Here is a 10,932-nt window from a genome sequence, read left to right as displayed (position 1 = left end):
AAAAAAAAGACTAAGGAGTAATGATTTCATTAATGAAGGATATTATTCATATGAAGTATTAGGTCTGCAAACAGTACCATAAATAGTAAGCTAGACTTATTGTACTGTTTGCTTCACCAATTCTCTTCTTTTTCCATTCACAGATATATGAAAGGGAGAAGCCCCCATTTATAAAACACTACCCCAAAATCTGAAGAAGAATGAATTCAGTTTAAGTTTCAGGAATATGGAGATTCGTTCCATTTTATTTCATCTGAGCTTTCATCACTTCACAGTTTCTGAACTTTGCATGCTGCGCACAAGTGCAATTAAGGAAAACAATGAACACAAGTAATTTATCTCTACTGATTAAAAAGGAAAAGTCGTTTTTGTTTCATATTTCTAGAAAGTATCAAAACTGTGCTTCCACATGAATCATCAATTGAAAAATGAAAGAAATTTTAAAAAATAAGATATTAAATTTAAAAAGCCTCATGGTTCATCATAGCATATAAGTAATATATAGAGGATATTAGCATAATTTCTGAGCTCATCTGTTAAAAATGAACCTACAGCTGAAATCTACTCATGAAGCATGAAACAGATCTCTCACAAGTTGATTATAATTCTGTATGCAAAATAAATCCTTGGAGGACATTTAAAAACTACACAAAATTTCCAGCATTTTAGACACTTGAGATCAGTTACTGTCAGCTGTATTTCTACCTATTACAAATGTCATTAATACATAATTTTATTCATATTGAAGTATTTTTAAATTACTATTTTCCCCCCCCTCAATGTATTTACTTGAATCAAGGCATTCTGAAAAATCTTCATTTCTCAAGCAAACTAATTAGCTCTGATAAAGCCAAAAGAAATTAGTGTTAAATATAAACAGATAATAAATTTAAGTGATGCTTCTGAATTTCAATGGGCTGAATTTCCAAATATAATGTTAATCAAGAAAAAAGTTTTAATTTTTCTCTCATTATGAATACAGACTCTTAAATGAGGAAGCATTTCTAGGGACATGAAGAACTCCAAAAAAGTGATGTAAATGTAAGTGGATGCAGGAAGGCTGGCTATCAGGATGTTTTTCAGAAAAAAACTCAAGAAAAACAAAAGCAGACCCCAAGACAGCACAATAATTCAGTCATCTGCCCTCCCTATTTTTAAAATAAAGTGTACTGTTCTGCATGTATGTGTAATGTTGTAGTCCACAAATGCCATGTGCAAGTGTAAATGTTGCTAAGCTTCTCTACATGACATTTAGGCAGAAACTCATACTGACACTAAGTTAAATTAAGTTGATCATGACTGCTATGGATATCAATAAAGTGAAGAACGAAACTGAAAATTTCATTCAGCTGCACATTAAGTTTTCTAAAAACAGGAGGGTTTTTTTTTCCCCATCTACTGAATAATGACATCTGCCTCAAAAAAGTGATTACCTGAGATTGATGAGGTTCCAGAGATCAGATGTCTTGACAGATTCCCCTGCTCCAGTGACAATCAAAATATCAGTCATTCTAATAGGCATAACAGCATATGAAATATTGATATTTCTCCTAAATTTCGCAGTTCAAAATATATAACCATGGAATTACTGTTTATACTGCCTGTAGCATTCCACTAATTTCTACTTTCTTACAAATATTTTGACTAGAATATACATCTATGAGAACCATTTCATAGCACTTCATGGCAAACTATATCCAAGATGCTGCCTTTTAGTGAACTATCATTTCAGTGTGAGCGTGCACCTCATTTAAGGATAACTGGACACCACAGACAATTCTTTCCCTCTTCTACATGCATTCTCACTCAAGATTCCAAGAAATCTTCTAGAGCCTGCAGGGTATGAATAGAGAGAGTTGGACCTAGGATTTGGTTTATCATTTATCTCAACAACAATGACAACGCTTTAACTTTCTTCTTAATTTGAATATCCCTTCATTAGCGATCTTTTCCCTCCATTAGTGGTTTACCCTTCTATTTTATAAGGCCCCAGCAAACTACTAAATTGAGTTTGACAGGAAAACATGTTACAGGCCATCTGATTTATTCATATTTTCTTTTCCTCTACTTTACACCGCATTTAATGTCTGAAATTAATTATATTATAGTTATTAGGATTATTCTTGTCAATCTTTGTCTGATTCTCAAAAAAAAAAGTTTCTGGAATAACTTGAAGATCAAAATTGCTATATGTACAAAAGGCAATCTATTTTCCCTTCAAATTCCCTTGATAGCACTACCACCCAGTGTGCAGCAGAAGGCTGCAAACTCCTCCCATGTTTCTTTATTTCATAATTATCACTAGCAAATACTGGAGAATGGATAGAATTAGAAATAAATTAGCATCACTCATAAGTCATCATTCATTTGAAGTAGATGTAGCCTAAATTCTTCTCATTGTGGATAAATAATCTACTTACAGTTAAGTCTAAATGGGAAGACACTCCCTTGAAATTATTCTAGGAAAAGAATATCATTATTCGCTCGCAACATGTCAAACACAACTTTTTCTTTTCCTTGAAACTTCTCCAAATCACTAATTTTAAACCTATGCCTCAAATCATTTGATGTATGATAGGAGATTATCTGCTAAATGCATATCTTTCTCTTAGGCATTTTAGGTTTTATGCAGCTATGCCAAGTTTAGTTCTGCTTAACAGACCTATTAAAAAAATAGAAAATAGTCAGGAGAAATTAGTATATAGCTTTTGGGTGGCTGAAGAAAAAAGAAAAAAAGCATAGTAAAATTGAGAAAGAAATAAGATTTTCTGAGTTGTCTGTCTTATTGGTACTGTAACTCACCAGAGAATTCATGTTACCATTCTCCTTTTATTTTCTGCTGAAAAGCAGGCAGATGAGGGGAGCTTGTTAAGTCCATTTGTTCAAACTTACGATTCTGTTTCAGTCTTTGTCAAAATGGAAACTGCCACTTGATTAGGAACTCAACCAAATGCCAACTCCTGCACCTTCAAACACTCAGACAACGCTCTATTTAAGCAGAGGAAACGAAACTCACTGCCAGAATGTTTTGCATTCAGGTTTTTTTTTGCTCCATTCAGAGGATCAGAATCTGGGCCTTTTCTTTACTGTTTTCAGCATAATTCAGCATGATTAAGCCTTGGTGCTGCCAAGACCGTATCACCTTCAATAGGTTTTAGCTACATAATTAACCAAATGACTTATCATAATTTTGTTCTTTCATTGAGAACAACTGGATTGACATTAATGCTGTCACCTCAACTCAATCTGCTAACCACTGCTAGCTGAACCACATGTAGGAAGGGAGTGAGCATTTCCCCTGAGAGTCCCAAACAACCCGCAGTGAAGGGATATGCTCCTGCAGAGAAGGTGGCAATCTGAACATTATGGCAATCTACAGTTCTGCCACAGCAAACCTGCAAACTCCTAGTGTGTTCCCTGGTTAAAAACAAATTTGGAATATTTTGCTCTACTCTGCCAGATTGTCAAATAGCATTATTTCTTGCATGCAAAATGTATGTTGAAAGTTGCTCAAATGCAAAAACGTGTCCAACCCTGCCATAATATGGGAGAGAATAATTTCTAAATTTAGGAAGTAATTGCTTTGCTGTCCAGTGAAATGCACACTATAAAAATAATCTCCTCTAGGCAAGACCTCATTTTAAACTCCAATTCAGATTTCAGTGAACACAGGCATTAAACCTCTGGAAAAAAAAGCTGTACAAGGCCACTGTTGTAGCTTGCTGGTTGCATTGGTGCTTGCTCTGCGTCACAACAAAATCAAAGTAACAATATTTAGTGCCACACTATCATTCAAATTGTTTTCCAAATAAATTATACAGTACCCTCAGATTTTTCTTTTCATGAAGAATCTCAACTTCTCTTGTGCTTTCATTACAATTCAGAACAAAATTTCTCACATTTCTAACTTTGTGCAAATGTAAGAAAGGAAAGGTTCTTGTTTTAAATACAGTTTACCTGACATTGCTGCCCTAGGGCAGTTCCATCCAAATCTGAACCCCAGGAGCACCAAGTCTTTCATTGCAGGACTTTCAGAGAACTGACTTCCAAGCTTTTGAGATCCAGAAGAGACTAGAGAACAACCTATCAAACAAGTTGGCAACAGAACAGCTTGCCACCTTCCTATTTGAACTCTTTCAGTAACCCTATGGTATGGGTCTGCAACACACTGCTAGTTCCCCAACAGGCTAATCAGTACCATTCATGGTTTTATGCAAGTATCAGCAGTGATTTACATGCATTTATCACGTATAGGCTTTAGCTTCACTTATGTAAGATATTCTGAAATTAATGAATATTATACAGAATATATCATTCAAAGATGAACACATTCCACATTTAAATGACTTTAGAATTCATAGGATTGGGCATCAATCCAGCTGGGAAAAACAACAACAGCAACAAAAGCTAGAAACCAAATATGCAATGAGTTTTCACTAGTATTCAGAAAGAATTAAGGTGAAAACAGAATGGAACTGCACAAACCAGTCTGTGAACTGAAATAATAGACAAAAGTTAAGGGAGAGAACAGGTCTCCCACCAAGAGATAAGCAAAAGCTTCTGTGATAACAAACTCCCAAAGTAGTTTGTTGCCTCTGAGTGTTGCCTGGCTGTGGGGAGAAGAGGAAATTTAGGAGAATAAAGCTCCCATCTCCTACAGTAAGCCCCCTCAAAAGATTCAGTCGCGCTGCTAGCTGCTGGCAAGACACAACTCTGGAGAGCAAAGGTTCCACATAGGTGAAAGTTTTTCAGTGGCAAAAAAAAAAAGTAAAGGTAAAATGCTTTGTATTGCATTTGAAGTGTTGATGCTTAAAACATAAGGATGAAAATGTGCAAGTTACAGCAAAGTCCTGCAGATTCAAAAATTAACTGTTAACAAGGATGGTATCTACTACAGCAGGGAACAGTCACCACGGATTAGAATAGCAGCACTTACACTTTTAGTGAGAACTCTCACTGTGCTGGACCACAGCTTTGAACATAGCAGCATACCACTTTGGGCCTTGACACTATATACATACAAACTGGTCTTTCAAATCTAGAAAATGCAGTGTCATAAATAATCAAGACTATGACAAGGATCTATCAAAGCCTTTCCTGCTTACCATGAAACTGTATTTATTTGAATAAAGTTACTACAGAATTACAACAAACCACAGGCAAAACTATCAAGCCTTTGAAGAATTCTATATTTCTTTTTTTCATTTTGAATTGAATCCATTTTGGTTCACGACTGATATAAAAATGAATATTACCAAAATTGCCCAAAATACAGATCAGAACAAACCCCAATATACACAGCTGTCTTGTGTTAGGGAGTTGAACAGACATATTTAAACCTGTGAAAGAAGGTTAGATCACTGTGACCTAAAATTCGCTATTCTTTAATCAGTGACTCTTCAAAAGAGAAGACAGCATACCAGTTATAGAGGGATCTTCCTATTCTTTTGTGTAAACCTTTATTACATGTACTCAGTGCATCTACAGAACACAATGACAGGCAGATAGGTAGGCACAGAACGGCTCCTCTTTTCAGCTAGGTGAGCTAACAGAATAAAGGTTCTAAAAATAATCCACTTTGTTCAGCAATAGCTTTTGTCATTGTTCTTCTTTTCACTGTTCTTACGGTCTGTGAGAAAGGCTAATTTTTCTTCACAGATCTCTGCATGTGTTCTAACAGCTCAATCCAGGCTCTGGTTTTTCAACCTGCTTGGGAACCATTAGAGGCATTTGCAGACTGGGAAACATTTAAGTCAGTTGAATCAAACCTGCTTGAAAAAAATGTTTATCATGATTTTCAACAGAAAAGATTCAAAATAGGAATCATGGGGGAAGAAAATTGGAAAGAAAAATATTAAAGCTTTTCTTCACTAGTAGAGAAGACCATCTCACTTTTATTCATTAACTTGCTGTTAGCGAATAGGGAAAAAAATAAAAGGAAAAAAGGACATTCTCTGTTTCTTTCAATGTACCAGTTAAAGTGCAATCTGGTTATATGTAGTATTAATTCCTACCAACTGTCTGTATCTTTCACTTCATTAAAAGGCTGAGAACATAGGCAAGCAGTACTTTTCCACAGAGTGAACCACAACTGTCTTGCAGAAACCCACTCATTTATTTGCACTAATGTGGAACCACACCACCAACTCTTGTCCTTTTTGACCACCCCATTCACAGTTGTGTCACATCACTGCAACTGCTGACCAGGATACAAGCTCCCTTCTCCCTCACTGACAGATGCTCTTAAAACTATGAAGACTGGAGAAGGACACGACTGATGGAAACCAGATGGAGAAGTCAGCAACATGCCCAGAGGATTCCTAATGATTCACAGATCACAGTTGGCAACTTGGCTTTGGAAAATTACAATGAACACATTATTACAGGGCTTCTGTAGCTTCTTATTTCATCAGTATTTTACAACAGCAAAACTTTTTTCTACTTCTTGATTTATTTTTGTTTTATATATTTGTTTTATTTTATATGAGATAAAATATTGAACCTAGATACTCTGAACTCCATGGTGTTCAGTTACTTCAGCGTGGCTGAACAAAATTTTTTTTACAGTGCCTTCCCAGCTACTCCTTATACTTGACTAAATATGGTGCTACCTTTTCCTGGAGTTAAAGATTTCCCAACCACACTTGAAGGCTTGTCTTGCTTTTAAATTTAATTATATGGTAATGCACTAAAAATGCTGTTACATGGGAGGACTGCAGTCTTATTCATTTTATAGATAAAGATGCAGTCCTATTTCAGGAAAACTATTTCCAGAATCTGAATAATCAAGATCTTGAAAAGGGTGACTGTACGTATGTCCCAGCTCATCTGTCAATCTCATTTTATTCATGTGACAAGAAGCTGCACTCACAAGGTTTGAATCCAAGAAATAGCATTGAAATAGAATTCTTAAACTGAAGTTTAAAAAGCCCACAAAACTTAAAAATATCATTACAGCAACAAAGTTGGGAGGGGGCATGATGGAGGGAGTGGGACAACTCCTGGAAATTTTCTGTATTGGTGTTTTAACAAGATTACATAACTTAGCCTCATATAAGGCCCGTGTGTAAAGTACATGCAGAAGGGCTTAGCTCTACAAAACAGTGGTGCAGTCAAGAAATACTGACTTAAAGCTTGCATCACACCTGTCATGTAAAACTCTCTTGACCCAATCACGCAGCCGCGACTTATTTATTGGTTAATTCATTTACTTTTAGGAAAAGAGAAGGAAGGGGGCATTTTGTTTTCTTAGTTTTTCATCATTCTCTAAGAAAGCAATAACGAGATCTAAATTTTCTTTGCTAGAAAAACAGTACTCATTTCTGAGCACTGTAGAACGTAGTTAGAGTGTAGGCATTATGGTCACTGCAGCATATGTAAAACTTAATATTTTAAGATGCTTTTTCAGTGCATTCCTTTTACTTGAGCTGTCTCTGGGAATCTTACACATTCAGATCCATAAAAAGATAAGAGATCCTTCATGGCAGGCATAATACAGCATCATGGGACTCACCAAAGATTATTGTAATTTCATTCCAAAAAAATCAACTCAATTTTCAAATACACAAAATATGTCAGAACAGGATTTCTAGGATGGTAAAACAATTTATAACCTTTTTGCTCCCTAGAAAATCTAGGAGGCATCCATTATTTAGTCAGCCAGTCTATAAAAATTACATGACTTTTAACACGCTTTTTAGCTGCTTTTAATTGCTAACATTTACATTGCTCTCAAAATGACAAGGTGTCTCAGCTGGAAACACAGTTAAATTTTTAATAATACTGGAAAGCAAAGCAGCAAATCTTGGACTGTAAAATTTAAACATACACAGCTTTATATGCATGCATTTATACATATATATTATATACTATTTATTTTATAGGATGATTTTATACTTCTATAGCATAAAATTCTTTTTATATATATAATGTAAAAACACTATACATATATATATATATACACACACACGCATGTATGTTCTTGCCATACCTATAATTAGTGGAATTTTGTCAGTTAGGAGAACGATGAGGCTACTACAGACCAGCAGTATAACAGGTTTGCTCACTACCATTTCATAGTTCTAATGGAAAACACTTAAAAAAAAAAAAAACCTCACATGAAGTAAACACATTTTACTCATGTGCAAAGCCAGCTATCAATTACTTTGTCCTTACCTTAAAAGCTTTTCTCTCCAAGCAATTAATTCGTTTTAGTTTTACTACTCCCTCAAATGTCAAATACTTTGCAATTCTACGATCTTTAATTGAGACTGTAAATCATTAAATACAGCATACTGCCCAGGAGAGATAAGCTGTATCTGTGTTCTCCTTGTCTCTCTGTGGCTCTCTTTTGCCTGAATAGAACTTGAACAACTTACCCAATCTTCTGTTGGACCTTCGAATTAATTCTATACTTGTTCTGGGTTTATTAACTATATTAACCTTAGAAAGCAAAGGTGTATTAAATACAGCATTATTACTTTTATGGAACTAGGTTATTTTTTCATGATTATTTTTGCTAGAGAACAGAAAATTTCCTCATGGTGTCACTATCAGATAACTTCTATGTTACATGACCATTTCAGATCACTTTCACAGACATGTTTGCTGCCAAAAACTTTAAAACATCTGTTTAAAAAAACCTCAGCTGGCCACAAAAGAGTTAATAGCCCACAGCACTGCCCAAGGTAGTGCTATTAGGTTGCCAAGAGACACCTCCAATGTAATTCATATTGACTTAGGGCTAAAGACAGCCAGACAGTAATGTTGTTATAACATCCCCATAGGCTTCTTGTTTCTTTGCTCCTAGCAAATAATTCAAACAATCAAAACATTTTAAGAAGAGTACTAGAAAGCAATGAAGATAACCATCAACACCCACCACTACCTCATACACACAACTGATAGAAGTGGACATAGTTGCTCAAACTCAATCCTTTCTCTAGATATCTTTTCTTCTTGGTCTCTTGCACATTTTTTTCAGAAGGACATGTTAAAATTTTGGCCTCCTCGTTGCTGTATGTCTTTCTACTTAAGCCCTGAGAGTGTTCTCACTCCTTTGGCGAATTAAGTGAAAGTCAAATTCCCTATGAAAGAATTTAACCAGTGTGGAGAGCTGGAAGTACTTCCAAGCTATTAAGACATAAGAAACTGTATTTACCAAAGAAAAACAATGTGTTGAAGCTTGCTGCTCTCTCTAATGAGAATGTAGGGAGGTATCTTTCCTTATCTGAACAATGAGTGTCATAGCTGTCCAACTTTCAGGAGTCTCCTGTAGCTCTAAGAAAATGAAAAAACAACACAAAGAAAGTTGGAAAACTGAGGGGTTTTGTTTTCAGAGCAACGGAGAGAGAATAGTGCTGATACAGAATGAGCAAACAAAGTTCCATATTTCTTCTTATACTACTAAATAAAACCTCCAAACAATGCTTCCTGGTTCAAATACAACCAGTAAAAACTGTGTGTGATAACTAATGCAGATAGATACGTGCACCAGAGATGATGAACATGCTGGTATTCCCACTTGAAGTAGTAAAGTAACATCATAAAGGATTAATTACATAATTGCAGAAGCACCCAGAACACACACTGCCACTGTTATTAATTCTCCTGTATTTAGGTGTCTTTTATCTCTAACTTTTCTTTTCTACATTAACTCCAGATCAATATATTGCCAAATTAGCAAAGTAACCTATACATATATCCGTACATATTTATATATATGTGCTGGGTTTTTTTGTTTTTTTTTCTTACAGAAATACAAAAACAGTATCTCTCATGAATACATTTTTGACAACTTTGTTTGTATGCTACTTATTCCCCACTTGGTTATATTTCAGAATCTGACAGGAACAGGGCTTAAACCATTAAACCATGATATAGGTATTAATTAATGGTTTTCACTCGTTCACCAGCGCCTGAAAGGAGAAAGATGGATTAAAAAATATACTTACAGCAGAATTTAATTATCCATTTTCAAGCCACTGGCCTCCTGGCAGAAGTCTCTCAATGCAGTGCAGAATAGGACTTGGATTAAGAATTAATTTACTGTCAGCAATGATCTACAATTTAATGACTTAATCAAGTTTGCTATAAAATTGGTAGGGAGCTCTGGAGCCTAATATTGCTGCAGAGCCTGCTGCATCTAAAGACAGGTTTCAGAGAGCCATAATATAATCATCATCCAGCAAATCCAAGATCTCCCTCAATATATAGTCAGGAACTGTCTCTAGGAAGCTTACTGCTGACATTACAAAGCTATGGGCCATATATTTGAAGTTCAATGCATACATATGGCTCTTCCCTCTTTCAGCTAAATCTCCTGAAGAAACTACTTCATAATACCAAGACTAGCATGTAAATACAGACCAGCGTGTGCATATTTTGTTTTCTTTCCAAATCACAGTGTAAATATGGAAAGTAATTAATTTTAAAAAGATGAAAGGTTTTAATACACATATACTTTCATCTCTATTCAGAATTCTCCCCACAGTGGGCAATAGACTACAGAGCTCTTTCTATAGGAGCAAGCTGGAGAAAAAAAAAAAGAGATTAACAAAGTCACATAAGGATAAAATATGCTATGATCTGAGCCTTCATCAGAATTCTGAGATTTACAAGATCTTGATTATCTTAAAAATAAAATCAGTCTACATTCTCTGCTAGGAGCCAACCAGTGAAGTACTGCAGTTCAAAGTGTTGAAATGGAAAACGTTATACCAGAAATTGTGGCATAACAACTCTTACCTTGAGTTTTCAAGGCCACATTTGAATGAACCCAGAGGCTCTAACCATTCCAAAAAATATGAGTAAGTTTCTGTGTTTAGCTAGGCTAAATATTCCAAACTCTCTGCAAACAACCACCAGTTGCCAGAATACCTCGGGAAAAACCATCAGAGCAGCTTACCTACTTTACTACTGTCATTGTTTTAT

General features: G+C 35.3%; 1 protein-coding gene across 4 annotated transcripts in view; it reads right to left on the bottom strand.

Annotated features, from left to right (window-relative positions):
• The window catches only part of RIMBP2 (RIMS binding protein 2), a 122,426-nt gene that overhangs the window by 65,834 nt on the left and 45,660 nt on the right, over positions 1-10,932 (bottom strand). The window lies entirely within an intron of this gene.

The sequence above is a fragment of the Meleagris gallopavo genome, chromosome 17 (assembly GCF_000146605.3).
Source record: "Meleagris gallopavo isolate NT-WF06-2002-E0010 breed Aviagen turkey brand Nicholas breeding stock chromosome 17, Turkey_5.1, whole genome shotgun sequence".
Taxonomy (NCBI): Eukaryota; Metazoa; Chordata; class Aves; order Galliformes; family Phasianidae; genus Meleagris; species Meleagris gallopavo.
Note: the sequence above shows the minus strand (reverse complement) of the source record. Positions and strands in the feature narration are given on the sequence as shown.